Raw genomic sequence first — 22,307 nt, 5'->3', positions numbered from 1 at the left:
ATATTGTGACCAACGCCCCCCCCCCTTGGACATTCAAATTATGGGATCCAAAATAATGACTAAATAGATCAGATTTGTAGATGTAGGCCTACATTAGGAAAACTTTTTTTTTTAACTAAACCGATATTTTACTCATTGACCATGGTAGGCGAAACCGTCAAAATAGTGATTACAGAATTTGTGTTCAAAATAAAATGTCCATATCATAAGCGGGTGGGGGGGGTACTCACGTACAAGGTTTTCCACGAAAAATCCTTAGACATGGGTCTACTGAAGAAAAAAATCCTTCGACATGGGTCTTCCTTTTAGATTTAACAATAGCCCATGAGGAGTGACACAAGTCAAGAACTAATATAGGAACCTAGGCACTATAAAGAAAAACCACATGGGCCAATCGGTGGTTCACAGCAGCTTAGGAACAACATGAGTGAAGGGGTACAGTAACTTAAGCATCAGATACATGTACATGAAATGATATGCTTATAATGCACTCTGCTCTTGGAGGATGGTGTGCCGTTGTCAGTTACGTCTCCGACTACTCCATCTGGTAAGCTATTCCAAACGTAAACTGCAGTGTGGATGAAGGTCCTGCCAGTAGATATGGTTCTAGAAACTGGTACTGTGAGACCATGACAAGGCATGGACAAGCTGGAGCGGGTACTTCTGACTACAAATGGCTTTGGTAGCAGTGCCTTCAGATCTGGTGGGCACAAGCTGTGTGCATTTTGTACTAGAGGACTGTTGCTGCAGCGACTTGACGTCTATGATGGAGAAATGTGATGTTCAGCTCTGTAATAGCTTCCAAGCCAATTTACGTTTGCTCAATACAAAATTGGAACATAAATGCTTTTTGTTGTAAGTATTTCTAAAAGACATCCCTAACAACATATATACCAAACAAGGAGAAAAATGGAAATGGCGGAAAATGCTAATTTACATAAAACAAAAATGACAGCTAATGCAGGGCTCAAATTTCAAAATCGGTCGATTCTGACTAAAGAAACACATACCAATTCATTCCACTCTCCATTACTATTCAGAAAAGTATAGTTTGACCTATCGACGATGTACAGTTCTTGATAGCCATAAAGGTCAAAAGTCAAGTTTTGGTATCCACAGGGGTAAAAGATCAAACTGGCTCAGATCTTAATCAAAGTGGTTTCAAATTACCCGGGTCAAATTGTTCCACTTTGAACAACATTTTAAACCAAATCGAACACAAAACACTGACATAGATACACATTCGTGAACTGTTTATTTTAATTTTACACATGTATACAGCAGAGTATACAGCTACTTTGGTAGTTACTTAATTTGACTTACTTGACTTATCTGCTCAGCCCGGTGTGGCCCTTTGCCCTCTGCCGAGTAAGCCTCCTCCATTCAGTTCTGTCTGTTGCGTGTGTCTTTGCTTCATGTGGGGTCATTCCCAAGTCCCTCTGAATTTGGTCCTTCCATCTGGTTGGTGGACGACCTGGTGGTCTTTTCTTGCTGAAGTCATTAATGTAGGCTTGGTGGGGAAGCCGATGTAGAGGCATCCTGAAGAAGCTTGAAGATATGCCCAGCCCATTTCAACGTCTCCGGCAGATAACATCATTAATGGAGCTAGTGATGTTGAGACTCTGTCTGATGGAATTGTTGCGGATTTTGTTAAGTAGTGAAGCTCCAAGCATTGCCCTAAGGCATCGCATTTCAAACACATCCAGTCTGTGTCGATCGGATTCATGTAACGCCCAGGATTCTGACCCATAGGTGGCAATAGGGAGGATGAGCGACTGGTAGATCCTTACTTTCAGCGATCTGGTGATGTCATGGTTAGACCAGATGGCATTTTTCAATCTACCAATTGGTAGTTACATTTCATGTAATAAATTAATAGTATAATAATACTCATATAAACTTGAATTTACTAAATTATAATACTCCAAACATTTTACATCCGCCATAATTATGTTGTTAACATTTATACTATAGCTGGCCCGCTAGTATGCTACTGTACATTTTTATTTTTAGGCCTTTATCTCATACGAGTATACGAATATGAGCGTTTTGAGCGTTTCGACAGTATTTTTTGTGGGACATGAGAGCACATCAGACATATCGAATTGCATTCTGAATACGAAGAATGTCTTTCTGATATCAAATAATTTTCATTTTTGAAATTCACGATATAATACAAATTTTATGACAAAATATTAAAATTTGATATTTTTCACATTTTTGATATATAACAGTCCTCGAAGTAAATTTTATAAATCTAATGATATATTCTTATAGTGTATGTAGCTGGGAGCTTGAAGATATGGACTTTTCCCCCCAAAGACCTATTTTTGTTGGTGTTTTGGGAAAAAAATCCAAATCTTCTATACGAAAGGTCAAAATTGTCAGTTGATCGTCGGCTCCCACGTACATACACTTTAAGTATAAATCATCAGATTTATAAAGTTTACTTCGAGTACTGTTAAATATCAAAAATATCAATTTTAATCATTTGCCATAAAATGTGTATTACATTGCGAATTTCAAAAGTCAAAATTATTTGATATCATCAGGACATTCTTCGTATTCAAAATGCAATTCGATATGTCTGATGTGCTCTAATGTCCCACAATAAATACTGTCCAAACGTTCATACCACATCCCTTAATATTTGAACTCTTCTACCTTCGTTCACTGTGTCTAGATGATTCCAGAATCATCTGAAATACATTTATACTGAACATTGTAACTTATGTACATGTATTAACATTTTATATATATACATTCAACAAAATATGTTTTTTACCAGAAATGTACAAATTTTTGACATTTGCTATAATATAATTAATAATAACATTATTCTTGTAGGAGACAAATTATGACACTTGACACTTCAGTCTCATTGTTTTTTTGTTTTTTAGCAACTGATTTTAAGTACATTATTTTGAGCCATTGAAATGTCACGGGCTCATAAGTATTGCACAGCCCTAGTGAAAAACAATATCCGTAACTCAACTTATTTGAATACTTTCGGGTGACTAAAGATTATGTCCTGTTTTGGCGTCACGTATAAAAGTATATACAACAGCCTCTACGAAGCATTTACACCACCGAGCACTACTACAATAATTACATTTTTGGCACACAACTAGGCTTTATACAATGTGGCACTCTATAATATTACACATTAAAAGTGAAAAGAAAAGTGCTTAACTTTGGAATTATGGAAACTTTCGGGCCTAATAACCTTTTATAGCGAAACACAATATCCATAATTCAACTATATTTCTGGGTTACTAAAACTTATGGCCTGTTTTGGCGTCACGTATAAAAGTATACAACAGCCTCTACGAAGCATTTACACACAATAATTACATTTTGGCACACACTTATGCTTTATACAATGTAGGCACTCTATAAATATAACACAATAAAAGTGAAAAGAAAAGTGCTTTAAGGGTGGTCTTAACCCTGGAATTATGTAAACTTTCGGGCCTAATAACTGCTAAATTGTTGGTAAAAGTATACATATTTATGGCAAAGACTTGATAAATTCATCTGTGAGGTCAAATGTGGGCCAAATTGCTAATTTTTTGCCCCAAATCCCCCAAAACGTTTTTTTTTTCGTTCAATCTAACAAAAAATTCTTGGACCAAAATTTTTTTTTTTTAAAACTAGATAAAAATATTTAGGATCCGTTTTTTAAAATTTTTTGAATTTTGATCAACTTCACCAAACATATTTGAAATTTAGGCGATTTATGATTTATTTTTGAAAATTAAGCGTTTTTTGGCCATTTTTGCTACAAATTTCTCAAAGTTGGTAAAAAAAAACCCAACAACAACAACAACAACAACAACAAAACCAACAAAAAAACCGGTTCCTAACAATTAATAATAATAATAAAAAAATTGCCGAAGAATTTTTTGTTACGTTGAATGAAAACAAAGTCGGCCAAAAACAACGTTTTGGGGGATTTGGTCCCAAAATAAGCATTTTGGCCTAAATTTGACCTCACAGATGAATTTATCAAGTCTTTGCCATTCTAAATATGTTTACTTTTATATACTTTAGACCAACAATTTAAAAGTTATGAGGCCTAAAAGTTTCCATAATTCCAGGGTTAAGACCACCCTTAAAACAAAATTATCTGCTCACAACTGAGGCTCCTTACAGCGGCTATGCCTATTCAATAGTCCTGTTCAAGTTTGGAAATCAGACCATGAAAAGGTAAGTGCCATTTAACTAAAACAATGTAGCGCTCTTCTTCATATTAATACATTGATCTTATATGAAATGAGTCAATCATGGAAGCAAATAAGGCCTAAAAATCGTATGATTGGCGTAACCCGACCTACCCTAAAATTAGGCCCGACCCTAGACTTTATTTCTTCTTTTTTTGCAAAAAAATAAAAAATAAAATGGAAATAAGAAATTTAATTTAAAAAAGAAGAAAAAAGATCCAAGGCTTTTATTAAATGCCATTTACAGCTTTAAAAGTTGCATTGGTAACTTGAGTAACATTTAATCACAAAGAATATCCTTGAATATACTAAAAAAATTTCTAAAAAAGATCCCTACCTACCTACCCTAATTTTTTAATGTTACGCCAATCAAACAATATTTTTAGGCCTAATCGCATTCATATTTCCATAGGACTTTCGGTTCATATAATAATTATCAAAACGAAAGTATGGGGCGTTTCCCCCTCCAGAGAAAATTCACAATGGGCGGATACCCCTTTGGGATTTCTTTATGTCGACCTTATTATTTTGTCTCATATTTGAATGCAAACACCGCCATGTCATGCTCCCCTCCGACCCGAATTAAGGATTTTCGCAGGCGGTGGTGGATGCGATATCGCCATTTTTGACGTCGCTATTGGATTAACACATAATCATGAAGTCTTCACAAACAATATTATAAATTTGATATGTGATGTCAAAGCAAAATTATCTTACTCTAAAACCGTTGGGGTACGACAATGTACCACACTGTAAGTATGTTGTTTTTTCAATTTATAACTGCTAACCGTGTATTTTGAATGGGGCTATCAGCCTTGTATTTTCGCCAGCCTCGTACGTCACGTGTCACGTGTCCAATGCCGCCTGGATTTTCGGGCACATCAAGAGGGATTGAGCAATTTTTTCCACTTTAATAGGAAATTTATCTTCCCGGGCCACATAATCATTGCACAGCCCCTTATCATGCTTAGTTTTCTTTTTATTTCTTAAATCTTAGTAAAATTTATCTTTATGTTTGCTATCCGAAATTTGTGTGGTCCATTCGCCGGTTGCCTCTTTGAAGACGGCTGTAGTTGGTTTTCCTAAAAAAAAAAAAAGAAGAAAATTGTAATTCGTAAAACAAATACTCTCATTGGGTAGCTCTAATTCACATCGTGGTTACATCAAAAAGTTAAAGATATTACGTTGTATAATAGTGATGAAAATGATTTATCAAAATTTATGTAATACATTAAAATCCTTGTTTTTGTAATATGTTATAGATAAAAACAAATGAAATGGGGATGACCCTTTGACCCTAAATTTGCATAAATGCGATATTAAGCAAGTTCTCATTACGATCATTACATGAAACTTGACGGATTGTGAAAACTTTTAACACCCCTCTTTATCAGAAATAAAACTTGACTCCAGTAAGTTATGTTTTTATTCATAAGATACCGTATTAGAAAAAAAAAGAATTATAATGTATTTTTAATAATCGCAATGAATCATTTACTCCGACCAGCAGACTCAAAAGATGACTATACCACCTTATGGACAATAATTATTATTCATGATCTTTCTGGCAAAGAAGAGAAATTCAATGTCTAGATCAAAGCAAGAGATGGTACTCCACCAACGAGTGACAAGGACCTAGACTACTTGCCGAATGGATGTACTACAACAGCAATGGTCAGCCACTATCTGAACTACCTCCACCAGCTGCTCAGGACCTGTCAATCCATGAGATCAACCCACCAACACGTGAGGAGACACTTGAAGCCATACACCAAATGACGAAAAACAAACCTGCAGTTCTATACTGTGCAATTACATCTGAATCACTCCATAATGGCGGAGATGCAATTATTGCATTGATAGACATGATTTTTGTACTGAAGTTTACTACTCTCTCACAGATGGTTCCTCTCTCTAAATAGGGGAACATTTGACCAATTACCAGGGAATTTCTATCGTGTCATTTACTGATAAGGTTTACAGCAATAAAAGGATCATGATAATCAGAATCCGAGATCATGTCGACCCAACTAAGCCTGAATTTCGGATAGGGATCGGGGGGGGGGGCACTCCAACTGGAGGTGACGCGTATGTAGGGCTGTTAAGACCCCCTTTTTCAGCATCGCTGTCACCCAAATACCCCATATTTTTTTACGAACACATGCTCGCTCCGCGCTCTGTCACCCGAAGACCCCCTATTTTTCCATTTGATCTGTTACCCAAAGACCCTTACAAGTTCAATTTGAACAGCAACTTTCATTTATCACTGATTTTGTTACTTATTTTGAAAAATAAAGAAATTAACTAGAAATTCGATTTTCGAGGTTTTTGTGGCGCTGTTTTGGTTCTCACCCAAAGATTCCATTTAAAAAAAAGGTCATGTTCTCACCCAATGACCCCATATTTTTCACATTTTGCTCTCACCGAATGCCAAAATCATGCTCTCACCCATGACCCCATATTTTTTACATTTTGCTCTCACCGAATGCCCCTTAGTGCGAAAGTGCCAGCCCTACACCTATATCCATTTCATATTGAAGTGCCCCCCCCCCTCTCCCGGGCCTGTCAATCCATGAGATCAACCCACCAACACGTGAGGAGACACTTGAAGCCATACACCAAATGACGAAAAACAAACCTGCAGTTCTATACTGTGCAATTACATCTGAATCACTCCATAATGGCGGAGATGCAATTATTGCAGTGATAGACATGATTTTTGTACTGAAGTTTACTACTCTCTCACAGATGGTTCCTCTCTCTAAATAGGGGAACATTTGACCAATTACCAGGGAATTTCTATCGTGTCATTTACTGATAAGGTTTACAGCAATAAAAGGATCATGATAATCAGAATCCGAGATCATGTCGACCCATCTTTATAGATGCAACTAAGCCTGAATTTCGGATAGGGATAAGCTGTGCGCACCAACTCTGCATGTAGATATCCAAGATTACCAGCTTCCTCTTACAGTCACATTTATAGATTTTAAGAAAGCCTTTGATTCTATCAATAGGAAGGTCATGTTCACAGTGCTATGACATTATGGAATCCTGAAAGCTGTGGCCAATACCATAAGTGCAAGCCTTTGATTCTATCAATAGGAAGGTCATGTTCATAGTGCTATGACATTATGGAATCCTGAAAGCTGTGGCCAATGCCATAAGTGCAAGCCTTTGATTCTATCAATAGGAAGGTCATGTTCACAGTGCTATGACATTATGGAATCCTGAAAGCTGTGGCCAATGCCATAAGTGCAAGCCTTTGATTCTATCAATAGGAAGGTCATGTTCACAGTGCTATGACATTATGGAATCCTGAAAGCTGTGGCCAATGCCATAAGTGCAAGCCTTTGATTCTATCAATAGGAAGGTCATGTTCACAGTGCTATGGCCAATGCCATAAGTGCACCATACGACAATTCATAAAGTCCGGTAATGGTAGATGGCAACATTTCTGATCATTCTTTTGATGTCACATGTCACTACTGGAGTTTCACAGCGCGATGTTCTGGTGCCATTCGTATTTATATTTTTAGTAGATTTTCTACTGAAGAATGCCACGTCAGATCTCAACGCGAGAGTTGAAACACATCCTCGCCGCTCCAGCTGCTGCTCCGGCTCCAGACGTCATTCTGCCAAAGTTTAAATGAATTGGTTTTTGCTTATGACATCGCTTTGTTGGAATCCACTATCAGGCACAGCTGACTAGTACGGCAACAGTACCAGATCTCGGATATGACAGTTAAGTGTCATCCCCATCCAATACTTCAAATCTACGGTAAACTCATTAACCATGTGACAGATTTCATTTAACAGCTTCGCTACAAAATGGGATCTGCTGCAAGCGACTTTAAAAGACGCAAATCATTTGCATAGTGTGCTATTCGGAAGTTGGAACGTATGTGGGGAAGCTCACAATTATCTAACTCGGCAAAAGTCAAAACTATTCCACACTACCTGCGTGACCGTTCTCCCATATGGCTGTAAATCCTAGGTACTTTCACAAGACATGGAAAGCAAAATAAATGCTTTTGCTTCCCGCTGCTACAAGATTATGCTAAATATTAAGCGTACAGATCATGTCTTAAACGCCATATATATGACATGACTAACACTAGGCACATCCTTCGTCTATCTGGGGAAGAATCTGTTCGAATGTATGCTCTTTACATGCCACATGATTATGATGAAGGCAAGATTCAAGCAGAACAGATAGACACACAAAATTCGCTGTACATGGAGAAACCTTACATCCCAGATAACATGCATATATTGGCCCAACGTTGGTTTTCGAACGCCAATCTTGGCATCGGCATTATTTTGCTGCCCATATTGGGCCAATCTTGGCTTACCATCGGTAATCTTCATATTGGCATCACAGTGGCAGCCTAAATTGGTCCAATATAGGCCCAATATTGGGCCCAAGCCCAATCTTGGACCAATCTTGGGCCCATGAGCAAATGATATTGGGCCAATATTGAACATATATCGGGCCACCATCGGACCAATATCGCCATGTTATCTGGACAGTCGCCTGTAATGAGTCTCACTTTTTCGCCAATTATGAGCCGAACATACTTTGAAACATGTTCAAAATAACTAAAACAAGTTTATCATGTTTATCGTATTTTGTTACCTATATTATGTGTTATACGAAAAGGGACAAGTGTTTTTGTGTTTTTTACCTTTCTTCGTACGCACAGGCTTATACTGTGAGCGGTGCGATATTCCAGGCGGCACTGTATACGTTAATTTCTTCTTTGATTTCCTTCTCCTTACTGAAAAAAAGAAAAAAAAAAAAAAAAGAAAGAAAAATATGATCTGGTATGTGGGGGAAGTATCTAAGAATCTCAAATTCCAAATGACTTACAGAAATAATCGACTTACCATTTGATTTTCCGTCGGTTTTTTCGTTTGGGTCTTCACCTGGATATAAATAACAAATGACAGTCATTTTAGGACATTATTCATCTAAAAACATAGTTTTGATTGAACGTATCCAGAAGAGGGCCTGCAAGATTATATTAGGTTATAACAAGTTCATTTCTTACAAACATGCTCTCAGTACTTGCAACTTGGACCCCCTTTCCACTAGGAGGGAAAGTCACTGCCTTACTTTTGCTCATTCGCTTCCATCATGTGAACGCACTAGCGGGCTTCTCCCTCGTAGAAGGAAGTAGGTCCATGGTAGGAGTCTCAGGAATGATGAGTTTTCCAGGCTGACAATGCGCACTGAAAGATTCGCCAACAGCCCGGTACCATACTATATCCATCTTCAAGTAGGTAGGTCTCGCCTCTGGCTTCCATCCTCTTCATTCTCCTCAGACTCCATCCAAAGTTGTTGTTGTTGTTTTTTTGATTGCTCACATTTTGATATGTCTCATCTAATTGGTCTGTTTTTTGTATAATCTTGTATTTATGTATATTTATATTTATATTGTTATTTTTGTAAAACGGTACTCAATTCAGCCTTTGGCTGCGATGCATCTGTTTAATAAAACCTAAAACTAAAACCTTTTCAGTGCCCATACTTTTAAATCATCCGACCGTTTAGTGTTCAGCGTGCAGTGTTCAGCGTTCAGTGTTCAGCGTTCAGTGTTCAGCGTTCAGAACCCTCTAGTTTATCCTACATTAATTTGGGTGTCACATTTTGTCTTTCGGATTACTGTCACGTTTGCTATTTTGTTCACTTTATTAGCATGTCTATTCCATACATGTTATCTATTTGGTATCTATCGTACGCCTTCATACGAAAAGGGAAACAATATTTTAAAGATATCTTTTTTTACCTTTCTTCGAAATGTCAGGCCATGAGTGCGCTGCTTCTGGGTCTTTCGTCGTCAGAACGGGCACTGTCACAGAACACGGTGAGCGGTGTAATCCTTTCGGGCTTTTCTCCGTATGGTCAGGCACAGGCGAGACAGGCCATGAGTGCGCTGCTTCTGGGTCTTTCGTCGTAAGGACGGGCACTGTCACAGAACCCGGTGATCGGTGCAATCCTTTCGGGCTTTTCTCCGTATGGTCAGGCACATGCGAGACAGGCCATGAGTGCGCTGCTTCTGGGTCTTTCGTCGTCAGAACGGGCACTGTCACAGAACCCGGTGAACGGTGTAATCCTTTCGGGCTTTTCTCCGTATGGTCAGGCACATGCGAGACAGGCCATGAGTGCGCTGCTTCTGGGTCTTTCGTCGTAAGGACGGGCACTGTCACAGAACCCGGTGAACGGTGTAATCCTTTCGGGCTTTTCTCCGTATGGTCAGGCACAGACGAGACAGGCCATGAGTGCGCTGCTTCTGGGTCTTTCGTCGTAAGGACGGGCACTGTCACAGAACCCGGTGAGCGGTGCAATCCTTTCGGGCTTTTCTCCGTATGGTCAGGCACAGGCGAGATGTGCAATGGTTCTGGGCGTTTCTTCTTTTGTTTCTTTCTCTTTGCTAGGAAAAAGAAGAAAAGAAAACGATGTTCTATAGCGATGCAGTCGATGCTAACAAAATGTGACCGTACACCACGAATGAGCCGTAAATGTCCTGAATTGTGTTCTGAGTTACAGTGTAAAATGTACATGAAGGTCGTATTCATCGGTACCTCAAACTGGTTGGACATGTATCTCATTTTGATAGTCAAACACCTTTTAAACCAATCAATAACCCTATTGTTAAAAAGGATAGTAAGCTCCTACCTTAGATGTCTATAGAATTCTTAAGCTTTGTTTGCTTTGGCTAAATCCTGTTCAAGTGATGGGTTACAAAGCATTGTATTTTGTCTAGGTATGTATAACCATCAATTAACAATGAGAAGACATTTCTGAAACTCGTTGACATGGGGATGATTTGAAATGACGGCCAATTATGACTGTTTCATATTTATTACCAGCAATGTTAACCCCGTTTCTGGATATCGTTTGAAGTCAAATGATGTACCATTCTAAAGCTTATGATATATATTTTCTAAACACAAAATAAAACAAAATTGACTGGGGAGGAATTTACGGCTTATTCGTCGTGTACGGTCACAAATAATTAACTTATTATATTGGGTTGCTAATTGCTGGTATGTGGAAACTTGTGAGGAAAATATCTTAGAATCTCAAATTCCAAATGACTTACAGAAAGGATAGATTTACCATTTGATTTTCTGTCGTTTCTTTTGTTTGCGTATATAAAAGCATATTGACATTATCATAGTAAAAGAATGGTTATGAAAATAATTGCAAATAAATCAAGAAATTATGACACTACTTAGAAAAGTGATTTTCAAGGGATGGTCATATAAATAAAAAATAAATAAATGTTGGTATTTATACAGTGCCTTTCACATGTGAACATGTACCAAAGCGCTTGTCATTTATTCCGCCGTCGTTAGAATATGTCAGCTGCCATACAATGCCCAAGGCATGCTCATACCTTTGGGCGGCGCTCAATGGACAGTATTCATAACAGCTCCCCATTTCACACCTCGATGGAGAGGAGTAATCGAGATAAAGTGCCTTACTCAAGGGCACAACACGATGGCGTAGCCGGGGCTCGAACCTGCAACCTTCCGATTATGAGTCGTAGCCCGTTCCGCTCGGCCACTGTGTAATGACAATTTGAGGCAACACATGTATGATAGAATCATCTACTTTTCATGATATATTTTGAGCCGCTAATGACAAAAGGAACACTGAAAAACGAAGAGTTCAGGAATTGGATAGCAACGATTGCACAGTATTTTTTTGTGGAACCTGAGAGCGCATCAGACACACCAAAATGCCCTTCTGATATTAAATAATTTTAATTTTTTGTTTTTAAATTAGCGATATAATTTATTAAAAAAATGATATGTGTGATATTTAACAGTCCTCGTAGTAAACTTTATAAACCTAATGATATGTTCTTAAAGTGCACCTATAGCTGGGAGGGAAAGCCGTCCATCATTTAAAAATTTGGACCTTTCGTATTGAAGATTTTCCCGAAAAGAGCTAAGTACATACATATCATTAGGTTTGTAAAGTTTATTTCGAGGATGTTAAATGTCAAAAATATCAATTTTTTAAAATATTATTTTAAAGTTTATCAGAAGGACATCCCTTGTATTCAGAATGCAATTTGATGAGTCTGATGTGCTCTCATATCCCATAAAAATTACGGTGCAAATGTTGCTACCCGATCCCTTAAGAGAAGAGATTATAGATAATGAAAACGTTTTCACAGTGTTAATTAAACGTCATACATTGCCTCCTATGGGCATATCACTACTGTGATCAGGTTCTGGACTGCCGTCACTCTCGGGTGCGTTCTCCAATGGATGATCTTCCGGTTGCTGTTCCTGGGGAATCCCTGCACATTCTTATATAATAATAATAATAATACGGTAATTATCCACGCTTTCTGGATTATCATCCCCAAAGCGCGCCACGGATCGATAGGCTGCCAAGCCCCTAAGGGCGGCGCAAGACAACAGGCCCGGGCTGATCCCCTGCTCTTTACAAAAAGGCCTGAAACTTATATATTGCTCGTCTGGTACACGGGACCACCATTTACGTGACTCTCCGAACCACGGCATGCTCATGATCTTACAACCTTCCGACAGATAGCCTAGCACAAACTACATGACCACCCTCTACCTCTAGGCTAATACTGTAGCCTTCTACAGGGTCGACTAAGGATAACCATCATTTCCCTTCTCCTCTGTTCATCCGCCAGTGGACTGCCGTTGACTTTGGAGGTCGTAACTCATCCGCCTTCACTACCGATGCTAACTACTGATGCTGGCTCGCTAGCATTTTTAAATAGTCATGAGTTAATTGGACATTCCGCGAGAGTGCATAATTTTCATGATAATAGATGGCTAACTATTTTAGAGGACTATTAAGGGAAAGGTTACAATGACGAGTCATGTTTTCATACTGACTCAAGCTTGTTACGGCATGTTACACCAATATGGATCAATCGGGTAATTAGCTAAATGGTGTCATTTGATCGTCTGTTGTGTTATTTCTTCTAATTCGCGCTACATGATATGACGTACCATTTTTAAAGCTTCATTTGACCTGTATACAGAGTGGGGTCAAAGATCAAAGAAGCGTTAATAGCTGTTGTTGTTATTTGGGTTTTGTGCTTCTTTAGTATGTTAACATGAAAACATATTTTCTTTAGGAAAGTATGATAAACCCATAATTGGAATTTTCTATTTTGTTCAATATTCTTTCATGAAAAAAAAGAAAAAAAAATATAATGATCAATGATGGCGAATCCAGTGGACTCATGTGGTATATTTTGACAAATCAATGATGACTCTTTTAAGAAAGGAAACATTCAAAATGTACATTCATTTTCTTAACTACAAATTGAGCACTTCTTCCACTACAGTCTTCAAATGGTCATACCTCCTATAATAGACATGCTGATGTTATCAGGTTCTGGACTGCCGTCTCTCTCTGGTGCGTTCTCAAATTCCACTTCATGATATTCTGGATGCTGTTCCTGTTGAACCCCTGCATAAATAATTGATATAGGCTTTTTTGACAAATCAATCTGCTTTTAAGTCGATATTCAAAACAAATTGACGAACTTGCTACAAAATATAACAATTATAATCTTATTTGAACATCTTATTTATCTTACAAACACAGGTTGCTTGGAGACACTAACAATAATGCTATAACTTTATAGCCTGTCTCTGCAATAACCAAAAACCGTATGAGTGGAGAAAATTTGTGATCCCTGCTCCGGATTCAAATGAAATTAAATGAATGATTGCAAATAAAACTAAATTTCCACCAAAAGGGGAAATATATTCATCGAAAGATTTACCAGTCAGCAAGGTAAGTGTATTAGTCCATGTGTTTTTTGGTCAACCTAGATTCTAGATGGATGTTTGCAACGTTAAAAATGATTGGCGTTTTCTGATAGTCAAATGCCTAAACTGGCATTATTATATCACTTGCAGTGCTAGCGACTATACACTTGTTGCTTTTACCTCATTTAAATGGACGTTTTTATGCTTCATTGCTATTCAAACGTCGTTTAAAAAAAATCTTTTTAAACCTACATTCTGGGAGTGAGTAGAGCAGCCGTCACTTAACAAGAAAGGGGAACTGAGACGCAATTCACTAGTGGAAAATTTAAAATGAGAATTCTTTCAAAACGATGAGAATTGGACAAAAGTATTAGAATTTAAAATTTTCTCATTTATATAAAATTTTCTCATCCAAATGAATAAGAAAATATTAATTACCGTGTCAACAACCTATTTTTGAAAAATATAAGAATCATTCCTATAATTGACACATTTCTGCCGTTGATGAGGTAATCATCGACATCACGCATTTCTTGGACTCGCTTTTGTTGATTTATAATCACGTGATACCCTTCGTACCCCCGCTTTTATAATTTTATGATACGTGATATCGATGTTTACCCCATCAACGACAAGACTTTGCCAACTATAGGAATGGTTTATACCACTATTGTCGTCTGGTTCTTCGTTGCCGTTTCTCTCCGGGTCTTCTGGGTCCTGTTCATGCACACCTGCATATTATCAAACAAATAACGACGTTTTTTGAAAGTGCATTTTAATTAGTTTTTTGGTACTGATGACCCAGCCAACACACAACAAATGTTTTTAAAACGTTATAAACGTGTTATCTTATAAATGTGTTTTGGTTTTAGACAAAATCATGTGGAAAGGTTTGGCTACAAAACGATTCTCTTAACGCATCTATGCACAGTTTCCACCTCGATACACCTGGGCACACAATTTTGTCCAAGCAGCACTACCCTGTAGAGAACACAGTCTGTGTTTACTCTACACGGTTGAGTGCATGATAAGAGCTGCGTGAGCTTCTAGCTGGTGACTAGTGGAAAATAGGTATCAGTGATTGTTTTATGTCAAAACCTCAAGTGTTCCCTTCATCCATACATCAGAAATTTTTTATATTGAACGAAAGCTAACACTTCCCGCTAAAAACACTTGTTTTCATTACGTCAACAGATGACGCAATTCAATGTTTATAGCAAGGCGAATGTGGTAAATCTGTTGAAAACCTATTCATGCACAATTTTTGACCAAAATGTAGCTTTTAAAAGTCAAAACCTCAAGTGATACTTTCAATATTTTTCAAATTTTATGTCATTAAATGAAAGAGCACACTTACATTGTCCATATACTAGAGCAATGGCCTATTTCAATGAGCAATGGCCAATTCTCTTTAAATTTGCCAATCTTGTGCGAAAAGTTACTATTTTCGCCAGTTTTGTCATACAGTTGCAAATTCATTGAAAAATGCTGTCAAAATGTTATAGCAAAATATTTGTCGGCAAACATTGTTGAAAAATATAAGAATCATTCCTATAGACCACTTGGCATCTGACGTCATTGCCCGGCAGTATGCGCGCGCATTATGGCAATTTCAATTGTTCTTTGCCCTGCAGTGTGCGTACGCATCGTAGTCTGCTAAGGGCACGTGCATTTTAAATCGCCCGCCACATTTCATATAGTACAGGAAAGCCATTGAACAGTGTAGCGGCTCGTTCGAGCATATCGATAGGCGAGTCCCTCGCCTTTGTTGATAAACAGTGATGTCAAGTGGTCTATAATTGACACATTTCTGCCGTTGATGAGGTAATCATCGATATCATGCATTTCTTGACCTCGCTTTTGTTGATTTATAATCACGCGATATCCTTTTTATAATTTTATGATACATGATATTGATGTTTACCCCATCAACGGCAAGAATGTGCCTATCATAGGAATGGTCTATACCATTGTTGTCGTCAGGTTCTTGATTGCCGTTTCTCTCAGGGTCTTCTGGGTCCTGTTCATGCACACCTGTATATTATTAAATAACGACGATTTTGAAAGTGCAATACCGTAAAAATCCGTCTACAAGCATATATATGCCCCTAAACGAGGTTTTTTTGACACAAGAGACAAGAGGCAGACACTCTCAGCAAAAACGTTATTTGGAGTTTGAACAACTATATAGCTGATAAAGGCGGCTGTACACACATGTATATTTGTAAGACCAATGTATTGCAATGTTTTTGAGAAGGGTATTGGCCTTTCATATCTTTCGTTAAAAAAACCCCTCGTTTAGAGGCATATATGCTTCTAGACGGAATTCTACGGTATATGACTGAGGTTCGATGATTTTAGATAAACAGGTTTATTAAACTAACTTTCTTTCTTTCTTTCTTCTTTCCTTCTTTCTTTCTTTCTTTCTTTCTTTCTTTCTTTCTTTCTTTCTTTCTTTCTTTCTTTCTTTCTTTCTTTCTTTCTTTCTTTCTTTCTTTCTTTCTTTCTTTCTTTCTTTCTTTCTTTCTTTCTTTCTTTCTTTCTTTCTTTCTTTCTTTCTTTCTTTCTTTCTTTCTTTCTTTCTTTCTTGGAAATTTAGTCTCGTATTATTTGAATATTACATGCATTTTCAAAAAGTATTCGAAACCAAATTAAACCAGAATGACTCATTATTAATGTTAATATCTTACCTTCATGACCACGGGGCTGCAACAGTATTTCTATCGCTCTCTTGATTTTGGGAGTTAGATTTGTGGAAACTGTCGTCAATATGTATGCAATAAGTGCAACAACAACGACCGTAAATACTGGCGAGAGTAACGCCACAGGAATGGTGGTCCACAATTGCTCATGCAGCAACTGCTTCATCGATATCATCTGGTTGCTACTATGCTCTAGCAGTAACTGCTTCAGCGACATTGTCTGGTTAATACTATGTTCTCGCAGTAACTCCTTCAGCGCCATCATTTGATCATCACTCAATGTTGCCATCATCGAGACACCATGATCTTCTGTCGGACACTTGCTGGTACAAGGTGCACAATTACTCGATGGTATGTTTTGATCTGAAACAATCCAATTATATTTTTCGAAACTATCGTTTTATGAGAAAGAATGAACAGTTTACCAACCCAAAGTGTTACAATTAAACATTAAGTAAACACAAATCCCGACCGGCACACAACCCAACTTTAAAAAAAAGCAAGGGAATGTCCCGGCTTTGGAATCGAACCCACGACCTTCCGATCTCTAGACGGGCGCCTTATTAGGCTACCAGCTCCCACTGATAAATGGTGGTTAAAACTGAGTCTAATGTTTAGCAGGAGATCATTAATGATGCTCAATCATTTCCCAAGTATAATATAAGTTTTATGCTCCAAATTTTTAACCTTTTGATTTGTATTTTCACACCATTTTACATGCATACAATAGTTGACGTCCACTCCCGCATTGGCGTCACCGAAGGTATTTTTGAAGGAATATTGATTAAAATTCAATTTCTTTATTGTAGTTTTTTACAACACAAACACATTCAAAGCATCAATAATGAATATTCATATCATAGGAATAATAAATAAATATAGCAACTTTATTACAAGGTGTGCATTTTTACCTGGTTCATTATTATGAGTCTGATGTGGAGGTACTGACGAAGCGCTTGGACCTGTTGGTTTTGAAGCTGAAATGAACATGAATGAGCACAGTTGACAATCAGCATAAAGTTTATATAAAAATGATTCAAAAGAGACATGAGAGACATTTCTCCACTAACAGATTGGGAATCAAAATCAACCCAGCGAAATGGAAGATCATGTCAGAGGACCCGCGTGACATCACACCCAATGAAGTATCCATCGACAAGGTCGAAGATTTTGTTTTCCTTGGTAGTAGAATATGAGGCGCACTATATTGGCAGTCATGGTATTTTAGCCAAACCAAGTAAGGCAAGACAAAAGAATGCCCTTACATGAGACGGAAAGGCTAGCACAATGGCGACCAGACTGGAGAGGAGTGACTTGGAGGACTGTGCAGCTATAATGGGTTTATAAGACATGACCTTAAACTCCCACACAGGGAGTGTCAATTTTAAATGGGATTCCCTGATTGGGGTACTCCATTTGAAATTCCCATTCCTGTCGTTTCTTCCATACACGACCGTTTACCGTCTATGCGTGACAACCATTTTTATCCAGGGCGCCCTCAATATTGTATGGATTTCAACTGGAATAGCCCAATATCAAAGTAAGTCAACAGGTGTCATGCGGGAACAAAATGTGTTTAGCCACGGTTGTATGGTTGAATGACAATATTACTCCCCTTTTCAGCTAAAACATTGGTAAAATGTGATAAATAGTTTAAGAACTAAGAACACTGTAACGTAAAATGTACTTACAAGGAGAAGACGAGCTTCCAGCATCTTCATCCTCGGGTATTGGAGTGTCCGTATCTTCAACAGGTATACAGGGAGCACCACTATTGTTATTTGGCTGATGCATCCCTGGCTCACATGGTATACATTTAGAGATACTGTGTCCAGAGTCTACAATACGAAAATCAGAAAAGGAAAATATTAGCTTGGGACTAAATCAAATAGTAAAGATTATTAAGGGCCCCTATTTACATATCAAGTTTTTTTGTTAGTAAAATATAATATTTAGTTTTACTTTGTTTTCAGCCTACAAATGCTTTATAATAATATTATTTTTAAATAATAAAATAATAATATTATTTTTACATAATATCATTTAAAAATGTACATTATAATGTTAACTTATTTACCTTGATCTAATACTAATCTTCTCTCATGGTCGATAGAACACAGAACCTTTGGTGTACATTTATCCGTCATGCCAATCCTTTCTGTGTCATCGGGGCAACCACAACTGGTGTCATAGAATCCACCACAAATTTTAAGCTGAAATGACAAATATATTTCAAGTTATAAAATAACTTGGTGATTTAGCACGCGCTATGTCAAACTGTATACAAGGCCACTGCATACTTTGTCGACTGTCATCATTGCTGTAGACACACATCACTCTCCACAAACGTTTCATTTCGAGAGGTAAGAAGCGCAGATCTTAACATACTATAATCAACCTTCGCAACCGTGATAAGCTCCCAATATGGATTTTTTTACGTATACGGGTACACCGGCACACTAATTTCGTAGTCCTTTAACTAGAAGTATGTACTTTACCGTCTTAAAGGAAATTAAATTTATGGCGATGATCTTATCGACATTACTCAGTCAAGGTCAAATCGGTGGTAATATTGTCTCTGCTTTTCAACCAAACAAACTTTAAACATTAAACTCGTTCCATGATAATGATTATATATGCCTGTTGTATTTTACTAATAATTGATAATAATGTGTGCGAATGTATGCGAGAAATGAACAAAAATGCAAACGGGACTCCAAATAACAAAAAAATATTGACCGAAAGGATCCTTCCACCATGTGTTATGAATCTTAATTGGGGAATTAGTCCATGGGAAATGAGAGCGAGGTACCAGATTTGGAGTCCCAAGGGATGAGGGAATGAACGGGAACGGGAATGACTATCACGAAATTAACAAGATTAAGTATAACAATTTATTATGAATTTACATCATCAGACAAGCTGATCAAAATAATATAATGTATGTATTAATATAAAGTCTAACTAATCATCATGAGCCATCCTGAGCATGTCTGTATCGGCCGCAGGGTTAACAAGGAGTGAAGTCTTTATTAACGCACAAACAAACCATCGCTTCAGTCAGTGCAGTTGATGCACGTATTACGTATATAAAAACGTTCACTTGATGAATGGTTATCATGGCTTACTGCACCATGATCAATATGCAATTATCGAATGAATTATCGTCACAACAATAAGGTAATTTACAGGTGCAAAGCGAATAGATATTTTTTGTCTGTTGGTGGATGAAATTCATTACTTACAATACTCAAATCTCCAGAACAATTGGTACATGGATATGGTCTCTCGCATACATTTGACTCATCCATGTAGCCCTCGCCTCTACTCGGTAATTTGCATCTGAACGGAAAATAACATGGATAGTAAAGTTTAAGGTAAGCACCTATTTTAAACTGTTGCGATTTGGTAGTTCACAGCATCTTGCGAATGGTAGTGAGCTTTGGCAAAAAATTGCATTAATCATTTCATAGCGAGTGTGTAGAAGAATTCAAATATATACTTTTGTAAGTCCTGTGGTTCTTGAGTTATGTTGTAAAGAGGGCTGAAACAACAACACTTTTGTAAAACGTACATAACTCATTCACAACAAAAAATTAGCAAGTTTTCAAAGTATATGATTTGTAGAATGAACTTTTGCAAAACATCAAGGTGTTATTTTTCAGTAATATATTGAATATTTAGATAATGAAAATTTTTTGGCTGCTTCGACCAATAATACCTCGTCTACCCTTAGTACTAGTATCGTACAGGTGCTGCAAATTGAACGTGTTAACATTTCTCGTTTAGCTGTGATCGCCAAAGTTATTTGAGAGAAAGGTATTGAGGTAATGTACAGATGAACATGTTATCTCCACCAGGGCCCACAGTGACCTTTTTATAAATTTTCCAGTTACCTCAGAATGTACCAACTTAATCACTCACTTGTATTCCTTTTACTTTGGCCGGATAAATTAAGTACGTGATCATTTTGAGTTTTGTTTCACGGGTCGGGAAGACTCTCCGACCATCATACCATGAAGCTCACTGACAAGCTACCCGACGTGTTTCCAAATTACAAACGGGAAAGTGCCACATTCAAGTACAAGAAGCTAGCATGCTCAAAAGAGCGCTTAAACCCCAGTTGACTAGAGTAATTATCTATTACGATTCCAGCATCCAATGCAAAAGTGCTGTCCCTGCGAATGGCAAATACTCATTTTTAACTTAAAATGGCAAATTAATGTTGTTTAAGATCAGAGAGAGTGAGGCTGGAGAGGAGGGGAAAAGACTACTCACACAGGTCCAGATGATGCCACATTGTTCTCCTGACATGTACATGGCTTAGCCATGTATTTTGCAGGTCTACAGACTGGACATGGACACCGTAACCCATTCTCGTCTTCTACAATTATTTCTGATTCTCCATTGCACAAGATGCATTGATTTTTCTAATCAACAATAAAATGAAAATCAAACGTTATTTCCCCCTATACTTGTCGGCACAAGCAATGGCATTTTCCAAATTTTGCAATCGTGCCCCTATGACGCTACGTCACTGGGATAGGGTCCATTAGGTCGAGCTTGCAAGCTGGAACACTCTAACCCATCTATGCCCACCCGATCTTCTTCAACACGAAGAATTATGCTTTGCACCTGTGAACCAAGGATCCCAAATTAAAGAGGACAGATCATTCCCTTTTTTAAAGGAAATTCTCAACTCAAATGTCTTGTTGTTTATCGTCAAACACAACGTATAGGTAAACATCTAAAAAAAAGTAACTAACCCCCCTTAAATAATGGCCATTATTCAATAACGGGCGATTGTATTACCAATCTGTAAAATGCGTTGGAAGCAGAATTTATTTCTGCACACTTTGACACCTTATTTGTAGCAATTGACTAAACATTGACGTCACAGCGTACATTTAAATCAATGTAACCCAAGATTTGAAAGTTGCAGTAAATTCTATTGATTTGTATTCAGTATAATGGAAGGAAATCAGTGTAATGATATCCGAGTGTTTTTGTATTGTTTGTAAGTGCAACTTTCAAATCTGGACCTTACTATATACATTAAATTGGGCGGTGTTTTATTGTTTTCTGGGCTATCGTATCAAATTAAATGAGGTGTCAAAGTGCGCAGAAATAAATTCTGCTTCCAACGCATTTTGCAGATTTGTAATACAATAGCCCGTTATTTAAGGGGGGTTAGTTACTTTTTTGAGATGTTTATTTCGTAGCACCGCTCTTGACAGCCTATAGTGTAGCGTGCCTTCTTAACACTCTTTACTTCCTTATATTTGTTTTAAATACTTACAACCCCAGGAGGGCTTTCTTTGCATGGCGCGTCTCGTTTCACCATTTCTTCCTTAGGCTCAACGGGTTTTCCAAACGAAGATATCATCAATGCCTAAAAATATAACACACATTAAATATTTCACTATATTACAAATCTTGAAATGATACTGAAGTTCTAGAAATTCAATGTATAGTTTTGAGAGAATTATGCCAGTGGAATTTGCTATAGCTTAAATTAAAGGCCGATTGGCCTGAAACGGACAAATGGAAAACGTTAAATAAATCTGATAGAGACAAGATGGGACATGAAAAGGAAGAT

At 37.5% G+C, this 22,307-nt stretch overlaps 2 long non-coding RNA genes across 2 annotated transcripts; both read right to left on the bottom strand.

Moving 5' to 3' along the window:
• Positions 1-4,725: 4,725 nt before the first annotated feature.
• On the bottom strand, positions 4,726-9,154 carry LOC140140301 (uncharacterized). Its single transcript, XR_011857243.1, has 3 exons — positions 9,114-9,154; positions 8,912-9,004; positions 4,726-5,305 (listed from the first exon to the last, which is right to left on the bottom strand). It is a non-coding gene; the product is annotated as an uncharacterized lncRNA (long non-coding RNA).
• A 10,795-nt stretch (positions 9,155-19,949) lies between these two features.
• On the bottom strand, positions 19,950-22,096 carry LOC140141580 (uncharacterized). The gene is made up of 3 exons (XR_011857434.1): positions 22,008-22,096; positions 20,987-21,138; positions 19,950-20,050 (listed from the first exon to the last, which is right to left on the bottom strand). It is a non-coding gene; the product is annotated as an uncharacterized lncRNA (long non-coding RNA).
• Positions 22,097-22,307: the final 211 nt, after the last annotated feature.

Source organism: Amphiura filiformis, chromosome 19, assembly GCF_039555335.1.
Source record: "Amphiura filiformis chromosome 19, Afil_fr2py, whole genome shotgun sequence".
Classification (NCBI taxonomy): domain Eukaryota; kingdom Metazoa; phylum Echinodermata; class Ophiuroidea; order Amphilepidida; family Amphiuridae; genus Amphiura; species Amphiura filiformis.
Note: the sequence above shows the minus strand (reverse complement) of the source record. Positions and strands in the feature narration are given on the sequence as shown.